Raw genomic sequence first — 13,285 nt, 5'->3', positions numbered from 1 at the left:
TAGAGGTTTTACTGGGGAATTTGGCTGTGCTTTCTTCTATATGACTGGCTGAGCCTGGCGACTCCGCAGTGCTGTTGTGAGCACAATGTGCTATTGAGAAAGCACCGTGTTCTATCAGCATGTTTATCTTCTCTTAATTTTCAACAGAGAAGGATGGAATTAATAAAATTAGGGTTAACAAAGACACGACAACATGTTTCAAGTTATACATCATCTGAGGAAGAGACTTTCTTCTCCTCAGGATAAGATCATCTACTTTCCCTACTTTTAAAGATTATCTCCACTTGGTATACTCGCCGAGTAATGTCAAAGGGACCCTGATAGGCAGTCAGACCATCAACAGCCACATGTGTTTACTAATGTTCTCTAGAAACAACAACAACAACAACAACAACAAAAATCACAGAAACGAAGGCCACATACTCTCTTCCCTGCTTCAAGTGGTTTCTTTGTTCAGCAAAGCAGCTGACATCAATCAAAATGCACATGGCTTAAAATTAGTTGGGGAATCCTGAAAGTGACAAAGAGAGAGCCGGCATTTCGTATGCCTCCTCTTCTCTTCTACCTTCATGTTGTTCTTCATGAGGAGCTCAGAAAAAAAAAGTTCATTTTGAGGCAAGAGTGGAGCTACAAACTTCTGCATGAGCTTCCTCATTTATGGAGTTACAGGCCCATGCAAATCTCCTGCAGAACTCAGGCATCCAACAGCTAAAGGACATCAGATACTAAAGGGCCACCACTGTCACTACTCAACACCTGCTGGAACTCTTGAGACAGAATATGGAGAAAAGATGCTTCCGGCCCTCTGCATCCATCCTGCTCTCCCTGACAGGCAGCTAAGAACTGTTAACAGCTGGCTTGGCCACAGGCTCCCATTAAATCAAAGTTGGGAAAACTCCCCCTACTGACATTAGTGGTAACTAGTGTGTTATTTAGGGCACAATATTTTTGCACTCTGGTTTGATCCAGGAAATGACCTTGCTTCCCTATGGGCCTCCACTGCAAGCGCACATGCTACAAACACAGCACACACAGGTGACTCCAGTTCCTTACAAAGCCCCTGGTTACCCGTTAGTCATGAGGGGCGGTGGGAGAACTACCATTGTACTCATCTGAGTTGAGATAAACTTAACTTCTTCAAACTTTGTGAGCGTGTTGTACCACATGAAAATGACTGATGTCAATATGATAGTTCAAGATACACAGGGTCAAAGCAGTGTCAAATGTATAATTGTCTTTATAAGGGTGTGGGGTTTTTGTTTGTTTAATGGAGGATTTTCAGACTTTTACTAAGAAAGCTAAACCTAGGACATTAAGTTATTGCAGAGCATATCAAAGAAACTACATAGAAGCCCGTGATGACACATTAAGAAACACTAGAGCAGTGTCTCACCAATGCACAGACAGTGACATGAGCTTCCTTGGCTACTGAATAAACTGACTTCTTCTGTGAATTAAAGATCCCAAGTGTACTTCTACACAGTGGAAAATAAGGGGCTTATTTCCCCAGTCTCTCTCTCCTCCATTATTCATCTCTCAGCAGGAAAGCTCTAACAGTAATAACAGGACTGACACCATGAGATACTGTTTGGCTACTGACTTTAATCCTTTGAAACATCTACAAACAAAGAATATCCATACATGATACACTTTGTGAGTTCCTTGTACATTTGGAGTCAAGAAGGTAGAAGTAGGGCAAGAGGAATCATTGAAACAAAGAAAACCTCTCATTCTCCCATCTTATGGACCTATTTTATAAGCCTTCCATAGGCCCCATCCCTGGAAAGTACTAGCCAAAACACTAAGATCTATAATGGAATACAAGCTGGGAGCCACTGCTTCTCCATCTTTAGAATACTGATATCACCATGCGGGCCCTGACTTCACTTACAATCTCAGAGGCCCACAGTTCAACCTTTCCAGGAGCCTCATTCCCTTGGTCTCTTAGTGCTCAAATAAGCTTGGCTCAGCATTTAATCAGTGTGGCACCTACTAAGGATACCGCATTCCTGCCCCCCCCAAGTTAGTACTTATAAGTATTTAATATTGCAAACGTGATATTCACACCTCAGGCCATTACTGATCTATCTATGGAGATAAAGCAAGAGTGCACTGGCATTAGGCTTGATGTAGGTAGCTTCTCTAGTCGTTCTCAATGTCCCCACTAGGCAACCCCTCAGCCCCACCCCCCATCTCCTTTCTGTAATCCCATCCACTTGAGTGTTGGTTGGGTTTAGTCTCTTGCACCTAATGAACAGAACGCAGCACAAGTCAGGACTCTTAACCTCTGATTATGCTGTAAAAGCTGCTGACCTCTTGCTTGGAAATACTCTCCTGGATACGAAGCAATGCTCTGTACTGTGAGATTCACACTGGAGAGACCCACACAACAGAGGATGGTGAAGAGAACAGGGGACTTTGATGATCCTTAGAAAACACATCGGGAACTGAAGCTCGCTAACAATCACGCGAGTGCGTGTGAGAAAGACGGTCCTTCTTAGCTAGAGCCGAGAACTCGGTGTGGCTTTGTGAACTGAACCTGGATGGCTGGCTCACAACCAATCTGATTGTGTTAGACACAATTAGACAGCTGATGTAAGGGTTTTACAAACAGACCCATGTGATCCCAGTTTTTCTCACGGTAGCATCATCTTCCGATCATGGTCAACCCTGCCTCGCTCCGCAGAGCTGCTCGCTCTCATTCTGTTGCTTTGCCTGGACAATTGGATCGCTTACTAGTTTGTACTTCAAGCTACCATGACAGGGCCTCTTGAACTAATCTGAGAGCTTGGTAATGCTAAGTGGCTGTTGAAGAATATTTGCTCCCGTTCCAGCATCTGAAAACTGTTTTTCATTTTTCCTTCTCATACAGCTAAGTTTGTTTTTCCTCCATGAGGAGAAACAATCTGTACTGTCCCCTGAAATTAGCGTGATGCCTCAGTTCACCTCCAAATTCCTGGGTGAAGCCAGTGAGTTTTGAAATAAAATGTGAACTTGGAGCATTAGAGAAGCTTTCTCAGCAAATCTAGGGAGAAAGGTGACCTTTAAAAGTATCTTAAGTGAAAGGACTTTAAAAACAAATAAATTAAAAGTTCTCTGATTATTCAGAAACACCTATTAGTGATATTTTATACAAGTCATCACATTAAATATAAACATCTGGAAGTTCAGGCTGCTCCCAAGTCCTTGGTAATCAAAGCAAATTTTCTCTGAGACCCAAAGCCTGTCAGAAGGGGCAGACTCTCCTTTCTAGTTTCTTTCAAATTTTCAGGTCTAATGCTGTGCTCCTCGGTCATTTACCATCTTGGTCTAACTTCACTCAGCCCTGTCATTCCAAAGGCCACAGTCTGTCTCCCTCTCTGAATCCATGTCCACCTGGATACTCTGGGAAATTTTACTTCTAAGTACAGCAAGCCACGTTCTTCTCTTTCAAGGCCAGAGTATGTATATGCTCATTAAAAGTGCAGGTTTCAGGCCCTGCATCTCAATTTGAACAAGTCAAAAGAAAAGATAGGTTACTAGCTGTTAGCAGGGCACAGCTTTTTTCCCTGTAGGTCTTTCATGTAGATCAACATACAACACGAATATATGAAAAATAGATAGGTAAAGCCAGAATTACACATTATCCATTCAAAAATGAATGCAAAAAAAAAAAAAAAGTTCCCATTTTAATCCAGAGTCAGTACTGGAAATGTCTCCCAGAACATAATGAATGAATAAAATCCATTCTGTATATGTGGGAAGACGGTGGGGAACAGAAGTGGTGGGAACCAGAGAAAGATTAAACAGAACCATATGCATTTCTCCTAAAATGGTTACCAGACACACAAAGTATAATATAAAAAAAAAAAACCCAACAAACAAAACAAAACAAAATAAAAACCAAGTTAGGCCTCTTCTTGGGGAAGAATAATGAAACCTAGTGGTTAGAATGGAGTATATCTCACCTATTATAGACTAGACTTAGGAGAGAAATTTGTGTGACCTGGGCTTGAACTCAGGGCCTTATGCATGTTAGGCCAGTGTTCAACCAGTGAGCTATTCCCCTACCCCAAAATTCACCTCATTTCAGTCACAGCCCTTGGTTTGTGGTCCTCACATTGTAAGAGCAACCACACGAGCTGCCTAATTTGCCAACACATTTCACCTCTTGAAGCCACAACGTCTCAGGACTTGATATCACCAACAAGTCAAGGTCAAGGTCCAGATGTAAAAACTGGAAAGGAGGTTATTGGGTCTAGAGACTTTGGAGACATTAAAACCATTGTACACATATGAGATTCCTCAATATAGCTCTGGGGGTAGTTCTTTTATTCTAACTGGAAGGTGGAAAGGGATGTGTTCCCACGATACAACAAGGAAGATCTAAAAGACCCATCCTCTAACTTAAGACTTTGTTTCCCAGCCAGAAGGCTGAAGGGGAAAAATAATTAGAGCAAAGTTCAGAGTAAAGGAGAGAAACCAAACTCCAGCTGGCCAGCTGCCCAAGAAGGAAGGTGAAAGTGGAAGGAATGCTCCTCCCATCTTGCCAGAGCCCTTGACCTGGCTTTCTAACCCCTCAGGCCAACTTTCTCGCCACAAGCTAGTGTAAGTGGTAGGCAAATTCCAGCAGCCAAGTCTCAGAAGATCAATTAGTGTTTTTAGAAAAAAATAAATGACAAAAGACAAGGTCTGTTCCACTGATTTCTGGAAATAAATAGGGCAAAATCATCCTTGTGTACACATTTCTATGATATGAAAGTAAATTTCTATTGAACTTTCAGTGACAAATAGACAAATTATTATTGAAGTTCAGTGACAGTCTGTTTCTACTACAAAGGGCCTCCGGTGTCCCTTATGTATTGGTCTTTACTGAATTATAAGCAAAAAAATAACCTGGAGTTTGGAGTATTATTTTTTTAAATTTCTCTAAAAGAAGCATTTCGGTTTAAGGAAAATTTGTTTTACAACAGTTTAACCAACCCCCCGGCCTGTGACTCTAGACTTGAGCCTTCCTCGGTGAATGTGAAAATCCACTTAGCCACAGAAGGGAAAGATGGAGAAGACAGCATTTAGATAATTACCCTTTAAAATCACCAGGCACAATGAAAAGAATTCCTTTTATTGTTAGTTGTTTGTCTGAAGCCACTGAACATCTTTGAGCAGATAGAACAAAGCTGAGTTTTCTATCAATAACCAGTGTCCCAGCAAGTCTCAGAGGGAGTCTGACTCTAGGCTTCTGCAGAGTGCCTGGAATCTCAAGAGAGGGATGAATTATACTTCTTCTCTGCAGGTCCCTTGGATACCTATCACCTATCAATGCATCCGTTCATCCATCCGTCCATCCGTCCATCCATCCTCCACTTATCTACCTATCTACCTATGGGAGAGACTGTTAGCACAGGTCCCTCTAATCATTCACTGTATTAACAGGAAGTATGCTATCCTCAGGAAGCACTGACTTAGTCACTAAGCCAATACAAGTCAAAGCAGTTCTCGTAGCAGAGTTACCATTTCTTGAGCCTCTTCTCACGGCTCTCCCACCAGTGGGAAGGGAACCTGGAGAAGCAGAGTGTGGTGATTTCAAGGCGGGCACAACAATGCTCAGCTCTCTCTCAGATTCACACCTTCTGGCCTTTCTTTGTGGCTGTGAGTCAGCTGCTTAATCTGTCTATGCCTCAGTTTCCCAGTGAGCCTCCTCTTCTCAAGTGATTTTAATGATGACCCATGTTAGAGGGCACCTAGAGCTTTGGAAATGCACGTGTTCTAAACCTACAGATCTAGAATATTATTTCACCAAGACAGATACCAATTTGCTTTACTCCTTCCTCAGCACAATACTAATTTATTTTTTACTTTGTCTGTCTGTCTGTCTGTGTGAGTGTGTGTGTGTGTGTGTGTGTGCATGTGTGCACATGAGCACATTCGTTATGTGGGAACACTTAGAGAATGACAAACAGCAGCAAAGAGCCTCTTGTTTTTGAAAAGCAAGAACACTGAGTTCATTTGTTTATTTCTGATCCATTCTGAGTTTGTGAGCATGCTATTAAATTAGGGGCAAACAAAAGATGAAACTACGAATTCCCCAGAGAAGCAGCCAGGCTAGGCACACAGGTTGCCTTTACCCTTGAAAGGCTTGGGCCAGAAACAGCACCAGAGAAATCAGCTGAAAGTGTCAGACATAGACACCACAGCATGTCCTCACCTGCCCGGGTGTTGAACTGTGTTGTCAAAAATCCTTTTGTAAAATCTTGGCGACTATCTATATGTGAATTCTTTGCTTATTTTTCTTTAACAGCAGGCCATGTTCTCCATAACTATTCCTCTTGATGGGAATAAAGGTAGTGTAGGCAGGAGTACCCATTGGCTTGAGCAATAGGGCTACTAATGAAATGCAAATCAACAGTGTTCTCTCTGACAGGCGAATTTTACCTAGGAGGGAGCTGTTTATGTACCAAGATTGCACAGTTTATTTCACATTAAAAAAAAAAAGTTTACTGGGTGGGTTTTTTTTTTTTTTATGTTGACATGGTAACAAAAATCAAAGCCTCGGGTTTAAGCTCTAGTTCACTCTGATTGTGTGTTCATGGAGACATTTCCAGTAAGGATGCCTGCATTCCCATCTACCAGCCCACAGCAGAGCAGCTATGGGTTTTCATCATCTGGTCCTGCCTTGACTTTCTTCTCTCTCTCTCCCACTCCTTCTCCCTTAAGGGTAGTCCTGACAATATTACCTCCGATAAAAATCTGTCTTCTAACTCACATGACCTTTCCCTTCTCAAAAGTGTATCCCTACTCCCCACCTCCACCCTCCCATCTCCGATGCTCTTCTCGGATCTTATAGCATTTGTGTCTGTCTCTTTCAAAATATATATAACCCGTTCTGTGGTTCTGTGTTCCATTAGAACAGGATATTGCATCTTTTCGCTGTTATTACAATTCCACAAGAACAGGGGCTATGCCAGGTGTTTGGAATTGTGGAGTCTACTACTTTGTTCACAGTGAATATTCAATCCAGATACAAAGATGTGGCTAGGGGTTAACAAAAGCCTACGCTGCAGCTAAGTAACACACTGGTCATCTATGAAACAAAATCATAAAGAGAAAAAAGGGGGAGGGGGACTATAGTAAATGTTCCTCAAATAAAAATAAACTATAAAAGAACAAATTCTTTCTTCTGGATTGTGTCTCTCCTTAGCTGCATGCTGTTTTTTGTTTGTTTGTTTGTTGTTTTTTAAAGGAATGACATAAAAAACTACAATATAGCCAGTGACTACAGAGATGCACAGAATTCAAATGGGTAGGATGTTAAGTTCTGTAAGGGTGTGGTTGCGAGAAGTGAGTGAAGGGATCATGGCTATCTTTGTGGGTATCTTTGTAGACCATTGGGCCTTGAATCTAAAGGATAGACTGGGTAGAAAGAGGTTGCAGGATCTTCTAGTGAGCAGAGGAATAGAAAGCAAGGTGCATCTAGAATCCAGCAACCATGTGCTTTTTGCAGAAACGTCAAAGCTGGGCAACGCAGGCCACAGCTAAGGGGTCAGCAGGGCTCTATTCACTTCAGATAACATGTCAGGTTGTAACCTCAGGAAGTCTTTAATGACCCTTTAATCTATTACACACACACACACACACACACACACAAATATGAAACTTTAGGCAGTACACACCTATTCACCTTAGTACTTGAGAGGCCAAAGCAAGAGGGCCTGGAGCTCCAGTTCGTTCTTGGCTATACAGGGAGTTTAGGCCATTGAGATTCTGTCTCAAAACAAAACAAAACCAAAACAAAACAAAAAACAAAAACAACAACAAACAAAAACCCCTAAAATAACAAAAAAACATGTGCAAATGGGGAAATTAATTTAGACTTGGGATACACTGAAATCTCAGGCTTAAGCGGTTTAAGATGGGGAAGCCAGACAATTGAAATACTTTAAGAAGATGAAGACTATATTTTCAAAGTTGACAGAGCATCTAAGATCTTTTCCAACATAAAATCATTAAGAAGGCATATGCTAGTTTTGCCTCTGGAATAAGATTGGGAAGAACTACTTTTCGAAATTTATTAACTTTGAAATCAAACAGCAAACTTTAAATCCAAAGCAATACTCAATTAAATTTTATATGGGCAGAAGCTATCTTTCTGGCTCGGCACTGGGCATGTGCCCATAATCTCAGGCCTTGGCAGCTGAGGAGAAATGACTGCTGTAAGTTTAAGGTGTCAAGTCTGCAGGGCTACTTGGTCTCAGGCTCAAAAACACAAGAAAACAAATACAAAGAGAAAGGGCTTAAGAGTTGGCTTAGTGGGCAAAAGTTCTCCACACTAAATAGGGTCAATGGCTTCTGTTCAATTCCTGACATTCACATGATAGATGCCTGACGTCTACATATGTGTCAGAGCATACATTCGTTCCCCCACACTCCCCCTCCCCCGTTTATGTGTCAAAAACGTAATATCTTTCTCTCTGTGTGTGTGTGTGTGTGTGTGTCAAAATGTAATATAATTCTTTACAGAATAAAAACTACTTCCTATCTACGAAGAGGTCACACTGCAACTGCCTCTGAGGAGATTGGATTGTTACCTACAGAGAAGTCTTCTACGGTCAGCCAATTGAAAGCTGTCTCCAGTTTTCTCTCTTCCCCATCCAACTTACTATAGGTCCCAGTGTGACTGACTGGTTTGTTTTCTAGCTTCTACCTAACTCCCAATTAAGTTGGGAGCTCCAAGAGGTGAGACCAATTTGGTGATGGTGTTTATCTAACGTAGGGTCTACTTTATGATACACCAGGAAGTTTCTGAAATCTAACATAGTACTTGGTGTAAAGCAGGCATCCCAAAATTATTTCCAAGGGGACGGGAAAATAGGGGAAGTAAAAGCTGAATGAATCAGAGGAGGTTGCCCAAGTGTGAAGTCTTGGGAGCTTCAGGTGAGTCTTCTGTGCTCTCCTCTCTGCCTTTATGTCCTCACAAACCTACGGAGCAGTCGCATCAACGGTAAGAGGAAACCTTCTCCCACTTTATTTCTGCCTCAAACTTTGGGAGAGGTTGACTGTTTGCTTTGCCAGGAAGCCTAGTTTGGCAAGCAGAAAATGCACAGATGTTAGCAACATGGATAATAATAGGTGAATAAATAAGACTTACAACTTTACCATGAGGAATATTAAATAAGTCAATGCTGTACTGTCTAGGGTGGTTAGTATTCAAAGCTTGCAGAAAGGAGAAAAACATTAGGGTCCTTCATATTATAGTTCTCATTCTTTTTCTTTTTTCTTTTTTTCTTTTTGTTATTTTTGAGGTTCACCTAAAACAAGTATTCTATATGATTATATGTTCATTAATTTATATGTATGTGTAACAACTGTGGTGAAAGACAAGAAGGCACTTGGATTTGGGGGGGGGGAAGAAGGGCTGGACATGGGAGGGATAGGAAGGAACATGCAAGTATATACTAAAAATTTTTAAAAATCATAAAAAAGAAAAACAAGTATTCTATCCATCCATGGTTGTGTGTTATTAATTTTTAAGCCAACTGTTTAATACCAGTGTGATGTTTATGTCTTAAGGAATCATTTCTGTTTCAATGTTGGCCCCACGTGTTGAATAAAGAATATTTGTTGCACTCTATGACATTTGGGGAAGATTTTTACATTTCCTCTGTTTTGTGGAAGAAAACTCCTGGGTCAACTTATCTTTTTAATCTAAGAGGTCTCGGTTGAAATTGGCTTTGAAGTTTGTTAATTACAAAACTCAACAGGGGTTTTTCCTTATGTGGTATAAGTCATATTTCTTTTCATTAACCTCGGTTTTGGAAGAGATTAAAAAGTCTGAAAAGAAACAACTTAAAAACTGAAGAAAAGCTGCTCCCACGCGACCCCCTCAGACACTTCAAGTGCAGCTGCCTCCACCCTTTCTAATTGCAATCTGTGGCTCTGGGAAGGAAGGTCGTATGGGCGCATCGTGAACTTCCCAGCTCCACCACGTTCTGGGGCGATGAGAGATGGGCACATTTTTTTTTCCACTTTCTGTATTGGGAAATTTGATGTCAACCTGAGTTTCAAGGAAATCTGGATTCTGAAGGGCCATCCTGCCAGCTGCTTTTTGCAGGGCCAAGTCACCGGGTTCACAGCCTGTCTTTCTGGTGAAAAAAGATCATTACCAGGAGGCTCCAGGGAAGGTGGCCCTCCTGTAAGTGTGCTCCTTTTGTTATGAATATGGAACAGATGGAGCCAAATCTATCTGCTCTGTAGGAACAAAAACACTTACAACCCAGCGCTCTCTATTAAAGACTCTACTTAGTCCTTTATACCGTCGGCTTTCTGTGCACTGCTGTGAGGTTTTGACTTTATAGAAAAAGACACTTCATAAAAGCAACAGTTCTTACTCTAAACTAAAGTGGCCTAAGAAGTAAAGAAGATGAATACACGGTTTCAACCACAGGGATCCTTGGAGATATGCAGATTTTCAATTAAGAGTGTGTGTGTGTGTGTGTGTGTGTGTATGTGTGCGTGCTTGCGCTCTCTCTCTCTGGTGCATGTGTGTGCGTTGTGTAAGATTATATCCAATTCTGGTAAATGTCTGCATTGAAACATGGAAATATAGAGGAGAGCGATGAAGATGTCATGTTTCCATTACAAGGATGGCACCTAATTGCTCTAGCATAATAAAATGCCAGGATTTAATTTTCTATCTATGTCTATAAGGCTAGTAAGGGCTGTCTTGCACAAAATATATGACTATGCACAACAAAATCATGCGGGTAAGCATAATTAGTAATTAAGACTATACCACAAGACAGGCTGGGTGATGAGTCTTTGCCATGAGACACAGTAGTGATTACGTTCAGCATCGTGCCAGTTTGCCTTTTCACGATGAAAGATATAAGTATTGCAGGCATAACCATGTGCTTATTTATTTATCATGCTGATGAGACAAAAGGCTTCCAAAGGCCATCCTGATCATGTGCTGTTGTTGATATGTGGGTCACAGGCTTCTGAGGGTAGACACAAAACTGTATGGGCACCTCCCACTGATAGCAACAGGGAAGGGAGGGCCTGCCTCATTTCATTACATTTATTATACTGATACATTGAAAGTCTGGCTGCCTCTTCGGAGATAATTGAAAAAAGAAATTCTGTGGCAGGATGCTTTGATTCTGACTAAATCAAGTCTTCGGGCAAATTTCTCCCCGCCAGTGGAAGCACAGCTTGCCTCAAGTCGTAACCTTTGTGGGAGGAAAGGAACTGGCCTTGAAGCAGATCATGAAGCAGATGTTTTATGCCAAATCAGGGTCTGGGGATACGTAGGCTACTGCAAATAAAACTCTTCTTCTGTCTGTTCAATCATTTCAATTCCCTGCAGTGTGAAATATGAACTTGCCAACAAATGGCCAGCGTGCTGTGCCTCACAGCAGGGGGGGAAAGTGCCACAGCTGTGCCAGAGACTGGAGAACTCCAGGCGCGCTTGACATGTTCATTAGTCCCCTGGATGGCCAGGGCCTGATCCAGGCAGGACTCCAGAGCCATCCACAGGGAAACAGGTGGCTACTGCACCCCAAAGAATTAAAGATGAGAGACGCAAACCCCAACCTCTTTGATGGACTCGGGGGGTTAATCTTAAAGACAAGAAGTCAAGGACAGACCTACATGGGTACACATAGGAAAAATGAAAGACAAAAGAGGTCTGCCAGTGGTTACAGATTTCCCCTCCTGACTTTACCAACAGACTACTCTCTGAGCACAAAAATATAAAATAATGAAAGATTTAGCCTTGAAATACCTATGAGAGATAAAAGTAACTTAGATGGCCTTCTGTGTTACCAGAGAGATGGACTGTGTACCTGACTGTTTCACCTGTTGCATGGAAGTCTAGCAGTAAATTAGCTTTCTAGTTCACCTCACTCCCGGCTTCACAATGAAGACACAGGGAACATATCTAAATTAAAGTAAAATTATATCAAGGGGTTTCAATGGGAGATTCTCTGTCTGTAACACGCAGAACTCACACATTCAAAACACTCTCATGACTCAATGCTAGAATATGAATATATATGTATATATATATATACATATATATTCTCCATAATCAATTATGAAAAAGGTTACTTATACACTTTCTAGTGCCATATTCTTCCACATTTTAATCATGATCTCCCTAAACAGAAGTCATTTGCATCTGTAAACATTCCTTGCAGTGGTATTTACTAATATAGTCTCTGTGTGCAGAGTAATTTGGGAAAAAAAGAAAGAAGGGAGTGGGTGGAGGAAGGCAACGATTACACACAACGATCAAGCAGAAATGAGAAGGAAAATTAGAGGCCAGAGAAACCATGCAACCCTTTTATGAAATTCCTTTTTGAAAAACAAACAAACAAACAAACAAACAAAAAATATTTGAACTTTCTCAATTTTAAAATAGTCCAGAATCACAGAATTTACTCTACATGATGGATTTTAGGGCTGCTACTCATATAGTCTAGCTTGTGACCTAAATCATAAGGACATTCAAGAGATGAAATGAGTCTGAAATAATGCGTTACCCTGAAAGGAGGCCAAATAAATACACGTGGTTAAAGCTTGCAATGACACGTGATTATCACGGCCAATGGCGACTTCTCATTAGTTTGGCCTTTCTAAACCAATGTTGTAGTCAATAAATCTGTCACGGAATGGCCACAAATGATTGTTTTAAGGAATTAATAACAAGACTTATGCTTTTATTTTAAGATTCTTTTTGGCACCAGCTACCCTCACATATTACTTTTTCATAATGTTTCTTTTTCTCCATTTAACTGGGCCACATACAAATTAGAAACATGAAATTATTTCTTAATTGACTTGGAGCTAGGTGGGAGGGGACCACATTGCAGGACACAGAATACCAATAATATTTTTACAATAGTTATCATTTATCTCCTATTTCCATGCACTAGGCACTATGCCAGGTTTATTAAATTTAATCCCCAGCACATCTGTTTGAAGCAGGTATTGTTCTTATTGTAGGAGCAAGGAAACAGAGGGAGGCTTAGACTAAGTCACTGGCCAATGTCACACATAGCTAAGTGTGTGGAAGAATGGATATTCAATTCCAATTCCTTTTGATGCCAAAACTATACAACCTCAGTTTACAATATAAATCATACCTTTCTTCATGGTTTCCCTTCTTCACATGTTTCTTTTATAACTTCCCAGAAGCTCTGAAAAGTCTTTTTTTTTTTAAGGCCACTGGGAAGTGAAACCTGGTGGAACTTGACTGTGTAATCTTCAGTGTTAGTAATAGGTTCCACTGGGAAAACCAAACAAGTCT

General features: G+C 41.0%; 1 protein-coding gene across 3 annotated transcripts in view; it reads right to left on the bottom strand.

The window, feature by feature from the left end:
- Efna5 (ephrin A5) overlaps nt 1-13,285 on the bottom strand; it is a 281,643-nt gene that overhangs the window by 7,776 nt on the left and 260,582 nt on the right. The window lies entirely within an intron of this gene.

Source organism: Mus caroli, unplaced genomic scaffold (assembly GCF_978045245.1).
Source record: "Mus caroli unplaced genomic scaffold, Mus_caroli_1 scaffold_18, whole genome shotgun sequence".
Taxonomy (NCBI): domain Eukaryota; kingdom Metazoa; phylum Chordata; class Mammalia; order Rodentia; family Muridae; genus Mus; species Mus caroli.
The sequence above is the reverse complement of the archived record's forward strand: the minus strand, read 5'-3'. Positions and strand labels throughout refer to the sequence as shown.